Consider the following 17,829-nt stretch of genomic DNA (forward strand, 5'->3'; position numbering starts at 1 on the left):
TTAAGCGCTTTTAAACCTCCGTAGAAAACCATAAACACTTAATAGGCTATGGCTTAATGTATTAAGATAGTGCTATTAAAAGATCAAATTAAGTTTATTAATATAATGTATGTATATAGTGTTTTCCTCCCATACCGCAAAAGGTGGCATAATGTGGCATAACGGTCTAAGATTATAAAGACCTCATATGCTCCTCTTCATTATTAAAACACAATATGTACAGATAAGCAGGTGAGACCAGAATATAGTTGGTCCATTTAATATCACTTAATGAATTTTTTAATGCGTGTTCATATGGTCTATGTAGTTTGCATCAACAATAAGAAATACTGAATTTGGTCTTTATCATCTTAGTCCGTTATGGCACATTAAGCGTATGGGAGGAAAAGTATAAGTTTGCTCGTTGTGTTCATGAGCATATGCTTGTTTTGTAGTAGCCTAGTACATTAAATTAAACTATATCGAATTTGATCTTTTAATAGCACTATCTTAACACATTAAGCCATATTAAGTGTATGGTTTTCTACGGAGGTTTAAAAGCGCTTAATGACACAAGAATTCATTTTTTCCTACAGATGACTTGCAGGACCCTGTATGTTATAGTACTAAATTAGTTTTAATCATTTAACCACCACAGCATCTTGTCTCCATTGGCAACACGCACGATTCGTGTGGATTGCAAGTAGCTGAGAGTGCAAGCGGCGATTGCAGGTGACCGTGATTTAGTTTCTTTTTTTTCTTGTCTTCACCACCTGGCTACTTGTGTAAAATGTTAAGAGATTCAATTAAAAAAAAATATTAATAAATTAAATTAAATTAAAAATAAAAAAAGACTGCAAGTGACGTCACTCGCGGAAGTGCAGGTGTCTGAGAGTGCAAGTCTGAAAATGCAAGTGCATGTCTGCAGCCAGACCCTTCTCATTTATTTAGATCATGCCTGTTTTGTGGTGAATATCGATAGGCTGTTTTTGTGTAACTTTGTGTCAGGTGCTTGAGGCACCTCCTCCATCAAGGTTCACCAGTTTAAATACACATCTGCTTTAAAGCAGACAAGGCTTTATAGAAGACATCAGTCACTTTCTGCAATTACCATACTCACTTGTATAAATCTCACACAGACACAGCTGTCTCAGACACATTGGTGAATATGTTTCACTCACAAATTGAACTTACACAAAATCCTCTGAAGAAGATCTGGGTGCCATGGATGAGCAGCAGGCTGAGACGGAGAAGAGGCTGTAATTCTTACGTCTAAAGGAACATCTCTGTCTCATCCCTCACTCTATTTCTGTGGTCTTATTATCAGGTAAAAATATCTGTTTAAAAGTATCAATTAATTACACTGTTAGAAATGTATCTTGCCAAGTGAACTTTTTAAACGCTTCTTTGTAAAACATTTGTAACAACTTTTCTTTTAGATATTTGTAAACTATTTTTCATAAAAACTTCATTAAGTATTTTTAAGTGAGAAGTGAGAGTCGTATGCAAATAGAGAGCGAGGAATGTTTATTGCATAGTGAAATGCTTTAAAATAAAATTATATATACAAAGGATATTTCCTAATACTAGAATTAGTTTGCGAGTATTTGTAATAAAAAAAACAGTTTTGTGTTGTTTGTTTTGTGTGTGTTTTAGTGGTGTTTGACACTGTGATGGTTTGTGTCCTCAGGGCTGTTCACCTCACTGAAGTCCAGTTCACTGCTCTTCACACACACAGACACACAGACAGACCACTGAGTCTGAGAATAGTAGTTACTATTTAATGCTCCAGTGTACTGTGTTTAATGCTTCCGTATATTTATACACTTACTAAGGCTGCAGTTGTTTAATCAAAAATACAGTAAAAACAGTAACATTGTGAAGTATTATTACAATTAAAAAAAATTTTTTTTTTACTATACTTTAACATGTAACATTTATTTCTGTGATCAAAGCTGAATTTTCAGCATCATTACTCCAGTCTTCAGTGTCACATGATCCTTCAGAAATCATTCTAAGATGCCGATTTGCTGCTTAGTTAATATCAATTATTATTGGTGCTAAATTATTGATAATTACGGGCCTGGTACCAAAGGTGCGTATGCATCTATTGATTAGTTTTATTCTTTTTCTTTTTCCGCTCGAGTCTATTACCACCCATGAAACACAAACAGAAAGAGGACAGTCTAAACATTAACCACAGCAGATCTGAAATTTCTCACTCAAACCCTTTGTGCCAACAACTGTCCAGAATTGCACAAATGTTTATACTAAGAACTTTTGAACCATTAAGGGAATTAATTGAATTTTCTGAAAAAAACTTCTTTTCAAATTCATCCTAGAAGGCTCAAACAATTTTCACCAAAATTTGCTCGGATCATATTTAGACCATGCTGCTAAAAAGTTATTAAAAGATTTTCAATAAACAAAACCATTCTCATATAGTGCATCAAGGAATTCGAGTATTCTTTAGCTTATTCAGATCAAACTTGGTTATAACAACCATGACCTGAGGGTACGGCACAGCACCACATACCGGACAAGAGATATGAAAAACTGACAATTTTAAGGTATCCTTAGGTTCAGTACGGCACACCGAGTCAAACGGTTCCAAATCTTCACATTTCAGCCATTTTGGGCATTGACCATTTTGATTTTTGTAGTAAAATCAGGCAGTCATGGCCTAATGGTTAGAGAGTTGGACTTGTAGCCCGAAGGTCGTGAGTTTGAGTCTCAGTATTGGCAGGGATTGTAGGTGAACGTATAGCACTCTCTTCCACCTTTAGTGGAATTCATGACTGAGGTGCCCTTGAGCAAGGTACCGAACCCCTAATTGCCCCAAGGGCGCAGCAGCAAAATTGCTGCCCACTGCTTTTTTTTTTTTTTTTTTTTTTTTTTTTGTGTGTGTGTGTGTGTGTGTGTGTTCACTGCTCCGTGTGTGTGTTCACTGCTCCGTGTGTGTGTTCGTGTTCTCACTGCTCCGGGTGTGTGTTAACTACTCACTGATCCGTGTGTGTGTGTTCACTACTCACTGCTCTGTGTGCGTGCACTTGGATGGGTTAAATGCAGAGCACAAATTTCGGATTTGGGACACGATACTTGGACTCACGTCAAATGCAGTTTTTTACGAATATATTGGCTTATTGTTATTGTCACAATCCTGGTTCTGTGACTTGTGTCTTGTGGGCTTTTATGTTGAAATGTATTGTTAGTTTCCTTGTGTTCTTCCTTTCTGTGTTTGGTTTCTTTTGCTGCATTCATGCCAGAGATCGTCTTACTATAGAGTGATGAGAGGGTCTGTATTACTTACTATTGGAGAAAGCGTAATGGTCAACTTAGATCACATGTGCCTTAATAACCAATCACAGTACAGCCTTGCCGTCACTGAATTTCAGTCAGAGTTGTGCGACACTCAATCGCTGTTTACGAATACCATAGGAATGAATGAGAAGTGCAGTAAGCTGAATACCACCTGTTGCAAAAAGTCTGTGACTTCTCATATAAAACAGCATTTATTTCAGTGTAAACTCTAAAAATAGTTCAATCCAAAAGTATTGTTTAGTGTAAAACATGTTGGAGATTAGCTGATGGCTGTCAATTCATTAAATGATAAGCTGATTCCTCTAAAAAGCTGTTTATTCAGCGTTTATTTTTTATCTACAGATAATTATACATTTTACAACCTAACACTAACCCATCGCAGAAAACTTATAAATCATGTCAATTATTTATTTATTTTGTAAGATTTAAAGTAATTTTCTCATGGGGTTCAATAAAATGACCCATGCAATGTCAAAATGTGCATGCTCCTCACTTGGCCACTGCAGTTTAGGATAAACAAGTACACCAACACAACATTCAATCGTCCAAATATTATTATTATCTTCTTTTAAATGAAAATATATGAATTAGGCGATCGCATATGATATAAAACAAAGCAAAACATTTACATTAGTTTTAGTAATCACTAAAAATAAAAAACGTCGTACATTTTACCAGGATCTGGAAAAATATATATTAGGCCAGGGCTATTGGGGGGCCCCGGTCATGTTTATGGAGACTTTACATAGACAATTCAATTCATGTTTATATTTGTATTTGTATCACAGAAAATTTAAGTTTCTACATTATATTTACATTATACAGTAAATTATGTCACTTCCTGTTTGTTGCTGCCGTGTATTTTGAGTTTGAGCTCCATCAAGTTAATTCTTTATTGTCTATTTTTTATCATAAAATCAATTTTATATATCCCCTATCGTATTCTACAACAAAAACAATCAGAGTGCCTTGTTATCACTAGTTCTATTTAGATTTCCCGAGCCCGCTATTAGCATATAGTCCGTTAGCATCTCCAGCGTGGTTGCCGCTAATCTCGCTTACATTGCTAATACTCTATTCACACACATTACCATTGTTTTACTCACTGTTACTTGCTTTGATGGCGGATGTGTGTCTATCTTTGAGTGCAGGTGAGGACACATTCATGTACATTGAGCTGGAGGCCGTGGAGAAGCAGATCCACGACCTGGTGGAGAGGCAGACCCAGCTGAGAGAGCGGAGAGCTGCGCTGGAAACATCCCGGGCTGACGCTCACAAGTCCAGGGTAAGTATACAGCGCGCTACTAACTCTCCCACCACCTCTACTCCGTCTGTTTCTCTGCACAGGCCCAGTGTACCCAGGACGTGATCTTCCCAGATGTCCTTCACTCCGGCGCCGGGACACCACGGACCCTGGGTGCACCCGCAGCAAAAGACGCGAGCCAGGCCCCGGGCGATGACCTATCCCCCTCTGCCGCCTCCGGTCTTCGAGATCTCCACCCGGAACCGCTTCACTCCCCTCTGCGAGACGGAACGCGACGCTGTGATCATCGGAGACTCCATCGTCCGGCACGTCCGTGCTACGTTAGCTGAAGGTAAATTGCACACTCACTGTTTCCCTGGTGCTCGTGTTCTCGATGTTTCTGCGCAGATACCCAAAAAAGAGAGCGACGAGAGCACCGGAGCGGTCGTGCTTCACGCGGGGGATTAACGACACCAAGCTGCGGCAGACGGAGACACTGAAGAGGGACTTCAGGAGCCTGATTGAGATGGTGCGCAGCACATTGCCCGCGACGACGATCATCGTGTCAGGAACGCTTCCCACGTATCGACGAGGACATGAAAGGTTCAGTAGACTTTTTGCTTTAAATGAATGGTTATTGTCATGGTGTAAAGAACAGAAACTGCTCTTTGTTAATAATTGGAATCTTTTCTTATACAGTAAATTTTTCTTATACAGTAAATTAGGCTTTTTCGCACTGATGGCCTGCACCCCAGCACCCCAGAGTCGAAGCGGAACTCCTGTCGGACAACATCTCCAGGACACTACGATATGTAGTGGTTTTAGAAAGTACGGGATTAGTTTCCACTGTTATACTGATGATACTCAACTATATATATCTCAACAAGACCAGATGAAACTTCTAAATTATCTAAGCTAACAGAGTGTGTTAAAAAATTTTAAGATTGGATGACCAATAATTTTCTCCTATTAAATTAAGATAAGACAGAGATATTACTTATTGGACCAAAAGACAGTACACAGAATCTCTTGGATTACAATTTGCAACTAGACGGATGTACTGTTACTTCCTCTACAGTCAAAATCTGGGTCTTTTATTAGATAGCAACTTGTCTTTTGAAAGTGATAGTGTCACGTATCTATAGTGATAGATATGTGAGATGGTGCCGACGCTGATGGCTGTCTCCGTGGCATGCTCCGCAGTTGTTTTTATGTTTTTGTTAGTTTGTCCTGTCTTTAGTTATATCCCTGCAATCAGTTTCACCAGAGACGAATTGCTGGACATTCGGCAGTACACACCACCCGATATTTCACCGGATTTTGATTATTCTGATGTTTTGCTGGACATTGTAGTCGGGGGAGCAGCGGCGCTGTTCAGATGCTTCAGGACGCGCAGACGGGTGAAGCGAGCCGGCGCGCTCGTGAAGCTCAGGCAGCGCGGATTCAGGACACCGTTGCCTAGCATCCATCTGGCGAACCTCCGCTCTCTACCCAACAAAACAGACGAACTCCTTCTGCTCTCCCGGACAAATAAGGATTTTCAAACTCTGCTGCTCTGTGTTTCACGGAAACCTGGCTGAAAGACGCCATTCCGAACAGCGCGTTGAGTCTCCAGGGGCTTTCAGTTGTTCAGAGCGGATCGCGACGCAGAATCAACGGGGAAATCACGCGGCGACGGGACATGCTTTTACATCAATGAGAGGTGGTGTACAGATGTAACTGTGTTAAAGAAGATGTGCTGTTCAGATCTAGAAGTGCTCTTCATTAACTGCAAGCCTTTCTACTCGCCGTGGGAGTTTTGCTCATTCATTCTCATCAGTATTTACATTCCTCCGCAAGCGCACGTGAGCTCCGCTTTACAGAAATGCGCTAATCAGATCACAGAGACAGAACAACAACACCCAGACTCTGTTTTAATCATTCTCGGGGACTTTAATAAAGCCAATCTCTCCCGTGAACTGCCAAAATACACAGCACATCACATGTCCCACTAGAGACAGATATATATTGGATCACTGTTATACCACAATAAAGAATGCATATCACTCTGTTCCATGGGCCGCTTTAGGACTCTCTGATCACTGTTTGGTTCATCTTATACTGACCTACAGGCAGAAACTGAAATCAGCTAAACCTGTATTAAGGACTGTAAAAAGATGGACTAATGAAGCAGAGCATGATTTACAAGCTTGTTTTGACCTCACTGATTGGAGTGTTTTTGAAGCTGCTGCCACCGTCCAGATCGGACGAGCTCACGGAGAATGTAACATCTTATATCAGTTTCTGTGAAGATATGTGCATTCCTACCAGGACTCATTTAACCTACAACAATGACAAACCGTGGTTCACTGCAAAACTCAGACAGCTCCGTCAGCCAAAGAAGATGCTTACAAGAAGGGTGACAATGTCTTGTATAAACAGGCTAAATACACACTGGAAAGGAGATCAGAGTGGCTAAGAGGAATTATTCTGAAAAAATAAGGATTCAATTCTCTTCCAGTGACTCAGCATCAGTGTGGAAAAGTCTGAAAGAAATCACCAATTACAAGACACCATCCCCCAGCACTGTGGAGAATCAACAACTGGCAGACGATCTGAACGAGTTCTACTGCAGGTTTGAAAAAACACCCCACACCCGCCCTGAACACCTCTCCACACAACCATTCGCACCTCCAGCAACCCCCTTTCCCCCACACCTGCAATTCAGATCAGTGAAGATGAGGTGCGCCAGGTCTTCCGGAAGCAGAAAAGGAGAAACGCACCAGGCCCAGATTGTGTTACACCAGTCTGTCTGAAATCCTGTGCTGACCAGCTGGCCCCCATCTTCACACAGATCTTCAACAGATCACTGGAGGCAACTATAACGACATGTGAATAATCCCGCCCACTCTAAAGCGGTAGTGAACTGCAGTGGAAACGCAAACCGAGCCGAACCGAGCCATGTTGTACCATACTGAGCCGTACCGTGCCGAGTCGTACCACGCAGTGGAAAAGCGCCATTATTTATCTAACACTCATACTCAGTCTACATCTCAAATTTGCACATAATATACCTGTACATACAAAACTGTCTATTGTAATATACTGTACCTGCACATACAATTGTCAATTTATATATTTTTATTCCATATTTATGTTCTATTTTTTATTTATTTTTATTTTTTATTATCTGTGTTTTTTGTTCTGTCACTGTCATTCTGTTACACTGTGGAAACTTCTGTCATGAAAACAAATTCCTCGTATGTGTAAACATACCTGGCAATAAAGCTCATTCTGATTCTGATTCTGAAAATCATATTTCCCATGTTACAAAAACAGCATTCTTCCATCTTAGAAACATTGCCAAGTTACGAAACATGTTACCTGTTTCTGATGCAGAAAAGCTAGTTCATGCATTCATGATCTCTAGACTGGACTATTGTAATGCACTGCTAGGTGGTTGTCCTGCATCTTCAGTAAACAAAGCTACAGGTAGCAGGTCAAGAAAATATGATCATATTACCCCAATTTTACAGTCTCTGCATTGGCTACCTATTAAGTTCCTTATCAGTTACAAAATATTATTACTTGCCTATAAGGCCCTTAATGGTTTAGCTCCTGCGTACCTAAGTAGTCTTCTACCACACTACAATCCATGCCTAAGGTCGCAAAACTCTGGACTTTTGGTAGTACCTAGGATAGCAAAGTCCACTAAAGGAGGGAGAGCTTTTTCACATTTGGCTCCCGAACTCTGCAATAGCCTTCCTGATAACGTTCGGGGTTCAGACACACTCTCTCTGTTTAAATCTAGATTAAAGACACATCTCTTTGGCCAAGCATTCAAATAATGCATCTCATAATCTTGTACTGCAGTTATATCTTATCAAACGCACATTATTATTCTTTAGTTTGGGTTAAACAAATAAATTTTGCTTGGTTGGAACAACAGCTACGCTAATTATGTCTCTATTTGTTTCTCTGTTTTTGCCATGGGATTGACATCCTGTGGTAACTAGGATTTACACAAGCTTCAGTCTGGATCCAGAACACCTGAGAAGAGATGATGCCAACCCCTCAGAGGACTTTAGATGATGCCAACCCCCTATGTTTTATTGCATCATATAATAATTGCTGTTAATAGTGTTCGTCTGTTTGATTACGTCTTTAATTGATTTTTCCGTACATTTCTGCCATATGTACATTAACTGACAGTCACCACTGATAAGCTACCACTAAATATTATAGAAACTTAATTTGCTGTAAAGTTGCTTTGCAACGATTTGTATCGTGAAAAGCGCTATACAAATAAACTTGAATTGAACTGAACTGAATACAGTATCATACCCCTAACCTACCCATCACAGTAAACTTTCTGCATTTTTATATCTTCATAGTATAATTTATAAAGTTGTTATGATCTTGGGACAAATTTCGCACAGGTCAATAATCATTTGGAGTATTACTATACATCTGGTTTGTGGGGTCACTCCATAGACATAATGTTTTTTTACTGTACACACTGTACTCCTACCATCACACAAAAATTCTGCATACAAACGTTTTTAATAAAATATTATTTTAAGCGATCTGAATTATGAGGACTCAAGAAATTTCATCATAAACACATTTACATTGTTATATCAGTGTCATTATACAAATTTGTGTTCTGATAAATCATATAAACAAGTATGCACATAAATATTTCAAGCTAAAGAGAGACTTCTCTATTTGAAAGAATATGGAAATAAATAATTATATATGACAGCATGTTTTACTACCATGCTACTAATTCAAATGATTCATTATTTAAGTTTATTGAACTTATAAAACACATTTTAAATGAAAAAGTTTTTCACTAACTACGCATAAACGTTGTTTTCGCAAACATGTACATTCACGCTGCTCACATATTATCGTAGCCCAAATATAATCAGACTTTAGCCATTAATATATTTTTAAGATACTGAAAAACACAAATGTCAAAACGTCTCCAGTGCACCAGTGATTATAGGGGAGAGCGGGGCATAAAGTAACACTTTTGACTTTTTCAGTTTGTGTAAATCCACATGGGGTTCAGAATATAATTTTTTTTATCCACAGTAATTTTACACTTGTCTAGTACAAATATGTTGCTTTGTTTCATGATTACAGTGTATACGTTTTTCTTTATTTACCCTCAAAAAATGGAAGTGAAATGTGACAGCATGCCCCCGTAACTAAAATATTTTGTTAATAAAATAAAATTATTTTTTTCAAATAAAATAATGGCGTTTTTTAAGAATAAAAAATAATCTGATTTTGGAGTTTGACAATGAACACATTGCAATCATGCTTGTAATATGCTTGTATATGTCAGCATCCCATATAAACGAGCAAAAAATGCTTTACATGTCTTGAAATAATACTTTCTAAACATTAAACATTGACTGTCAGTCTTTATTCACCTGTTTCTCGTTGTTTCTCATTAAAATCCATTAAAGTAAATAGTGTAAATTACATCGCTAATGTCATAGAATAGCACACTGTAACGCAGTTACAATGTGCCCCATCTGCGCAACTGGAGTTTAAAACCAGTTGCTGTCTTCTGCTAGTTAAAGTATAAAAAAAAAACAACGAACTAAACTGATAAATAACAGATTGGAAATTAACATAATAGCAGATGTCTAATTTTAAATGATTAATAAAAACAGAGATGAAAAATTTACTTAAGCCAGAATTTTCATTTTACTATGGTAAAATAAATGTTCATTGATATCGTCAAAAGATTTTTGAATTTTGGCACACTTTTTTCTATATAATGTTGATTTGGTAAATTTTGTTATGCTAGCTTGTGTGGAAATATTCAAACCACTTATGTTACAACCCCGCGTAACTTTGTGCCCCGCGCTCCCCCATAGCATACTTTATAAAAAGAAACATTTACTATAGTTTCATTTGACAATAAAAATGCTTTACATTATTCTGGGGCCAATTACGTTCATACCTTCGAATGAAATACATAAGTTAGAAAAATAAAATCCTCTTCTCACTAACAGAAGCGAAACATCAGTCTGCACACACACAGTGTTCGAACTATACCGTGGACTTTGGGGGAGCCCACTTGTTTTTTTGTTTTTTTTTAGGGGGGGGGGGGGTGTTTGTGCGCTTGCGCGGGGGCTTACAATGACTTACAAAGATACATAACAGCTACAAGAGTATGCACTACTTGCTTTATGCAAGCACTATATATGATAAATCACTATACAGGATTTACCCTATTATACTTTATCGACACGAATTGATAGGTGAAACAACAAAGAGCCACCCGCAAATAGTCTATATACAAAGCATCCAGCTGTCTTTGAGTTCACATGAACAACGGTTAACGTAAATTTACTCATCGTCAGGCTACAGAAGAATACCATAATTCCTCCGTTCAGTTAGGCCTAAGACATCGAGAGTCACGCAGACCTATAACAACCCAGCCACAACACATAATTGCGAATAACATGCCTTACCTTAACACAGAATCGACCACAGAGTCCAGCATTTATATTTTTTCTACGAATCTTTGAGTTAACATGTACTAAACATGAGTGGAGTTTGCACCGCAGCACCCCCACACCTTGACAAGAATAGCACGTATAGTTATCTTTATTGACGTGAATTAGGTTTAAATCGCCGTCATGCATGAATGAATGATATTTTTGCAATTTTACACATAATAATCCACGATGATCTCATTACACAAAACTGAAATTGCACGTCAAAATAACACATTGTCAATATTTTTTGAGACCCCCCAACATATCATTTTTTTCAATTTTTGACGTCTTTGCACGGCTGAAACACTGATTGAGCGAATACATGAGACAGGATACGGATTGTAAAGTTGTACTCTTTCTTTTAACTTACCTTCGGATGTTTAGTCATCATTATTTTGTACTGAAACTGGTATTAAAGCGGAGGAGATGATCAATTCACGAGCGCCTCGCGCTGCTGCGTCTGTTGAACTGAGGAGCTACAGCGATCTGTCACTCCACATTAAACAGCGCCAAAACGGCATTAATTGTTTGAATATTTCAATACAATGGACAGAATTTGAAATCTAAGACTTTTTTTCATATTAAAAGTACCAACGCACAATGCTTATTGCGATATGTTGGAGGAGAAGTGCCCTTCAATGTTCCATCCATTAACTGAAAACTAGACTAATCGATTCTTGGGATTTAAGAATCGATATCGTTCTGTAAAAATGAGAATCGATTAATATCGAGATATCAATATTTTTTTACCCAGTCCTAATGCTTACAGCTTGATACATGTACCCCTGGTTTCACAGAAAATGCTGAAGCGTAGTCCCAGACTAAAATGCATTTCTGAGCTGTTTTAACTGAAAGAAACTTGCACTGACATACCTTAAAATATGTCAGTTCCATCGTTTTATCACAAGATGCATCAGTAATGTTTTCTTCTGGCACATTTATAAAAGTTACTTAAAAATGTACTTTTCTTAAGCTTTTTTTTTTTTTTTTAAGGATATTTTGCAGATTAATTCTATTTGTAAACTAAAGTAGGTTAAAATTTTTATTAAAATAAGTCTTACAGTTGTTTTAAAGCTAAAAGGCTAAACTATTCCATGTTTAACTCAAACTGAAAGAATTAAGTTTCATTTCTATGCATCAAGGTTTTTAGGGATTTTATGACGTAACTAACAATTCGAATAATTAAGTTACTTATTTGGTAATTAAGTTACTTTTCAGACAGAGTAATTAGAAAAGTAATTTAAATACAATATTGATGATATAATTAGTAATTAATAACTTTTTTAAACTTACCCAACACTGGTACCGGCCCACTTCAAGCACTGTTTGCCAGAAAATAAATAAATGTGCTGCATGGTTCAGAGTGAAGCGCTGCATGTCATGGGCTGCACTCGAACACATTACTGCTGCACTCTGAAAACTGCAGCGCATAGGTATTTTTATTTAATTAAATCGTCGCAACCTTCGCGATATGACTATAGCATTAAGCCATAATGAGATATTGATTATATTTCGATATATAATGCACCCTTAATTAAAATAATATTATTATTTAAAAAAAAAAATTTGGGTGGCTGCTCTGCGCCTAGTTCTACCTAGTGAGGCAGACACACTCTGTCAGTTTAAATCTAGATTAAAGACCCATCTCTTTAAACTGGCATACACATAGCACACTATCACATTTCTATAATTCAAATCTGTTAAATGATTGTTAGGTTGCATTAATTAGGTCAACCGGAACCGGGAACACTTCCCATAACACCCGATGTACTCATTGCATCTTAAGAAGAATGGCATCTAAGCTAATATTAGTCTGTTTCATTCTTATTCCGAGGTCACCGTAGCCACCCAAATCCAGTCCATATCCAGACCAGATGGTGGATCAGCACCTAGAGATGACCTCATCAGCCCTGAATGTCAGTGGCGATCATGTCAACTAGATGAGCCCCAAAGACAGATCCCCTACGAAGACCTTGTCAACTAGATGGCCATCGGGAAAACCCCAAGGTAACCAGACAAGTCCTCTGCACAATCTGACCTGTGTTGCAGCCTAGAATTAAACCACACCATGTCGTTTTTTTCTGGCCAGAGGAGAACTGGCCCCCTGACTGAGCCTGGTTTCTCCCAAGGATTTTTTGCAATGGAGTTTTGGTTCCTTGCTACTGTCGCTTTTGGGACGCTTAATTTCTGGCAATATGTTTGGCTTGATTGGACAGACACTATTGGAAGTGAGCTGAACTGGATGATGACATCACTGAATCATCAATGAAAAGTGAAAGTCGTGACATTTGCCAAGTATGGTAACCCACACTCAGAATTTGTGCTCTGCATTTGTGCTCTGCTCTGCCTGAGGCACCCCATTAGCTGGATGTTGTGGCTTAGACACCTCATCCCTCCAAGACACCCTTTTAAATATAATTTGTAAAAGTTGTAGCATCTGTTTAGGATTATTGATGATCGTTGGGGCTTTATGTCTTAGAGACCCTTTTAGCCTTTTGACATTTGCATATAAATTACAGACCTGGCACCATATTCTACAGTTATATGGGTGCTAAATTGCCAATGGTTTTCCCCCATTATCACGAATATGCTAAACAGATCAACTCTCTGGTCTCTCCATCGGACTTCAAACACATTCCAAAGAGATGTAAATGACCCCCGGTGCCAGGCACCAACGGCCTGGCTGACCAGCGAACTACCCCATGCTCACAATACACATAACACACACACACACATAAAGACATTTTCTTTATTTAGACTATAATTAATCAGTTACAAATGTATCTGGTTTATGCATGTGTTTATGTATGTTTCTCTATTATATTAGCCTAGTTACCACTCGTTATTTGTATTAATTAAGATCGAAACGCTTATATTCAGGTGTATGAATGCATCTCTGGTTTAATATCTTCTAGATGTTTTTTCTTGGTATCAAAATGATCTGCTCTTTATTCCTCAAACAATGATGTACACTATGTGATTGTGAAATGCATCATACTATTTGTACTATATTTTGGGTAAAACTGCACCAATCCTCCAGACCGGCCATAAACATGTAAATGGGCCATAAAGGGAGACAAAGAAAACTTCTCCAGCTCAAAATTTCACACAGTAAAATCCTGAGTGTTAAATTAACACTGCTCGGAGCATATATGGTTCCACTCTACAAGAGTGTTAAAGTAACACTGAAGCAGTTAAAGTTAATGAGATAATTATGTGATTAATTATGTGCTGATTGAGCATAAGTGATGAACACCTGCTGTTAACAAGCAGAATCACTGAAGAAAAGAGAAACACAAGAACTACAACTGACTTCAGCCACAGCCTGATGCCTGTTTCACACATACTCCGTCTGCAGTGCGTGTGCGTTGTGTTATTCCTTTACACACCCATGTTAACGGATTAGAGCGTTCACACTGCACGCGGTTGCGGTCCGTCAGTGCGTTCCAGGTGCGATGCGTCTGCAGCAGTGCAGCGATCGTTTACGCACCGAGTCTATTTTTGCTGTGCTGCATGCTAAAGTGACATCGCATTGTTCGCGGTAAAAATTAACATGGATTGACACGGAAATTTAATAATTGCATGATATATGCCTAATTAAAATGTAATATGTTATATAGTTCCTAAATGTGAAAAAAAAACTAAAAATATAGTCCCAAAAATGGCATAAGTACATTTGATATAAAAAAAAATTTCCCCCTCATGAAATACATTACATATATATTTGGAGGGGGAGGGAGAGGGGAGAGAGACTTGTATCTCAGCCGGCAATCACGTGACAGGCTTATTAACAGAAAAAGTGACATGGATGACACTCATCTCATTGTGGAGGGCAGCGATCGTTTACGCACCGAGTCTATTTTTGCTGTGCTGCATGCTAAAGTGACATCGCATTGTTCGCGGTAAAAATTAACATGGATTGACACGGAAATTTAATAATTGCATGATATATGCCTAATTAAAATGTAATATGTTATATAGTTCCTAAATGTGAAAAAAAAAACTAAAAATATAGTCCCAAAAATGGCATAAGTACATTTGATATAAAAAAAAATTTCCCCCTCATGAAATACATTACATATATATTTGGAGGGGGAGGGAGAGGGGAGAGAGACTTGTATCTCAGCCGGCAATCACGTGACAGGCTTATTAACAGAAAAAGTGACATGGATGACACTCATCTCATTGTGGAGGTGGAAAAATACAAAATACTTTATGACCCACAGAATGTCTTGTACAAAGATATGAATGCCAAGGAAAGGGCATGGGAAGCAGTTTCCTCGGATGTTGGTCTCGATGGTAAATTTTAAAATGTTTATTTTATGAAGTGACGTGTTTACATGTTGAAACGTGGTTCAGCAGATAAGCCTAGACTAACATTATGCTATATATTTATTTTGTTTAAACTGGGAAAAAAGTTATTATCGCTGTAGGGCCTAATATGTTGTTCGTGAATACTACTATTTAGAAATTGTGTTGGTCGTGAGTGACACCTTCGTGCCATTCGCAGCTGTGTGTATTTACGTTTGCACATGAAATAGCCTATATGTTACATTATTATTTTTTTATTTATAATTAGTACGTCATTTATGAAGGGCAGAATTTGCAGAAAATGTACATATAGATGCAAAACTGAAAAAGTTTGTTTTAATTGTATTATTATAATTATGACATCATTATAAAGTCCGAGTGTAGCCTAAATAGCAATGTGTAATTATACATCTTCAGTACATAACTTTATAATTGAAAATATAAAGTAAATATATTTAAAAATCCTGACTATATGAATGCATATCTGAATATATATTGTTTACATCTCAATGTTAATATGTAATTATTATTAGGCATAGCAATAGATAGACATACTTATTAACATGTTAAATTGTGTAGAAAATCTTGGTATTAACACTCAGTGGGTGTGTGGACCTTTTGTCACTACAGCCAGCCTTTTCTACATTACTGGAAAAATATAACTCGGTGTAGACAAGTGAAGTGCTCTTACAGCAATTAATAAAGAACACCATCTGAATCAATAAATGTTTACATGATGTATAAGACCAATAAAACAGTAAACTAGTGTACTCTTACATCAGCAAAAAAAGGAGTCGAGATGTGGTTACATTTATTTTTTAATTTATTTTCTCTTTCAAATATTTACTAAAGTGTTATTGTTTTATTTATTTATTTTTTCACCAAAAAAGTTAACTATTTACAATTCAAATTGTCCTCTGCATTCAATACAGTTGTACTTTCACATCGGTAGAGTAGTATCTTGCTAATGTTGACATTATAACCTACTAATTAGGTATGGAAAACATTTAATTTTGTTGAAATATTTTATAACTTTACGCTTTAAAAAAGCAAAGCTAATTTTGTATTACTTTAAATTGTAAAGGTACAATAATAACACCTGCTATTATTTTAGTTCAAAAACCACTTTGAGGCTGGAAGATGAACCAGTTGATATGACTGTGGCTAAGGAGGATGTGGATCCTGACATATGCCAGCTAAGCAGATCATACAGTCCCTTTACTGTTACACAAAGGCCTGCAACACCTGCACTGGAAAGTCAAATATCTACAACCCCCACACTACCCACAACCACCTCTACTCCTCCATTATCAACCCAAATACCTGACACCCCGCCCTACATCTCAGAGTACAGTCAATAAGGAATGACGCTCGACAGAGACAAAAAAGGAGAAGAGTTGAATCACCAAGTCCAATAGAACAACAGCTTCTGGAAATTATCACTCAACCAACAACTACAGCTCCACCACATGTACCAAGATGTACTACTTTGCCCTCAGTTTAGTGCCTAAACTAAGCAGGCTTCATCCGAGGAACCAAAGTAGGGCACACATCCATATCCTAATCTACCTTGCAAATTTGGAGTTAGAGGAGGTCAATCAGCGACATCAAGCCACACAAGCCAGCCCTGTGTTCTCACATACCCAACCAACAGGATTTCAGCCAATCCACCCCACCACATCCAGCCATGAAGTCCAGACCCATCACCCACACCATTTGACACCCTACCATCAGCATGGAGCTGAACATGACTCCCCTCCTATTTATCATCACTTACCTTAGTTCTACAAACTTCTTGTACACTACACAATTTTTTGTGTTTACTGTTAAGGTTTAATGGGAATTTTTAATAGGTTTGCATAATTTTATTTATGCCAATAAGTAATTGCTTTGATATTCTTTTCAAGGTCTACAGTGTTGTTATTAATCCTACTTACACAAAGTTTTACCTTATATGCATGACTGAGTTAAACTGTTTGGATAGTACACTTCATAAAAATATTTGTATATATATATATATACATAGAAAAAATACATGTTTGTTATATGTACACTGGTTGAAGATGTTAAAGTTTAGAATTATAATTAAAAAGTTAATAAAAAAAATATATAAAAAGCATCATATTCTGTCCTTACCTCAGTGTAACAGCAAGCCTCTGCTTGGGTTCGATGGACAATCGATAAGTTGTTGTTTGCTTTGTGATGTCTGCTCCAACCAGAGCAAGAACTTGATCCATTTGCTCAGCAGATATTTCAGGTGCCGGTCACCGTCAAGTCGAAGTTCGGACACAAGGTGGTAATATGCTCCAAGTTGTCTTCTACGCTGATTAAGTGGATGAACCCACACTCGTCTTGTCCTTCTCTTTAATCTCCCTAGCAACATATAGAAAGTGACCGCCTTTCTCCTGTCAACAACATGCACTACATGCAAAATAAAGAGAGTAATAATGATAATATAGCTTTTTCAATAAA

General features: G+C 37.7%; 1 long non-coding RNA gene across 3 annotated transcripts; it reads left to right on the top strand.

The window, feature by feature from the left end:
• Positions 1–4,998: 4,998 nt before the first annotated feature.
• LOC107569373 (uncharacterized) lies at positions 4,999–12,917 on the top strand. 3 transcript variants are annotated; one of them, XR_001606890.1, is made up of 3 exons: positions 4,999–5,146; positions 5,261–5,371; positions 12,881–12,917. It is a non-coding gene; the product is annotated as an uncharacterized lncRNA (long non-coding RNA). The 3 variants fall into 3 exon arrangements; XR_001606888.1 differs by lacking the exon at positions 12,881–12,917 and adding an exon at positions 8,539–8,573; XR_001606889.1 differs by lacking the exon at positions 12,881–12,917 and adding an exon at positions 5,897–5,929.
• The last annotated feature ends 4,912 nt before the right edge of the window (positions 12,918–17,829 follow it).

The sequence above is a fragment of the Sinocyclocheilus grahami genome, unplaced genomic scaffold (assembly GCF_001515645.1).
Source record: "Sinocyclocheilus grahami isolate Dianchi unplaced genomic scaffold, SAMN03320097.WGS_v1.1 scaffold1340.1, whole genome shotgun sequence".
NCBI lineage: Eukaryota > Metazoa > Chordata > Actinopteri > Cypriniformes > Cyprinidae > Sinocyclocheilus > Sinocyclocheilus grahami.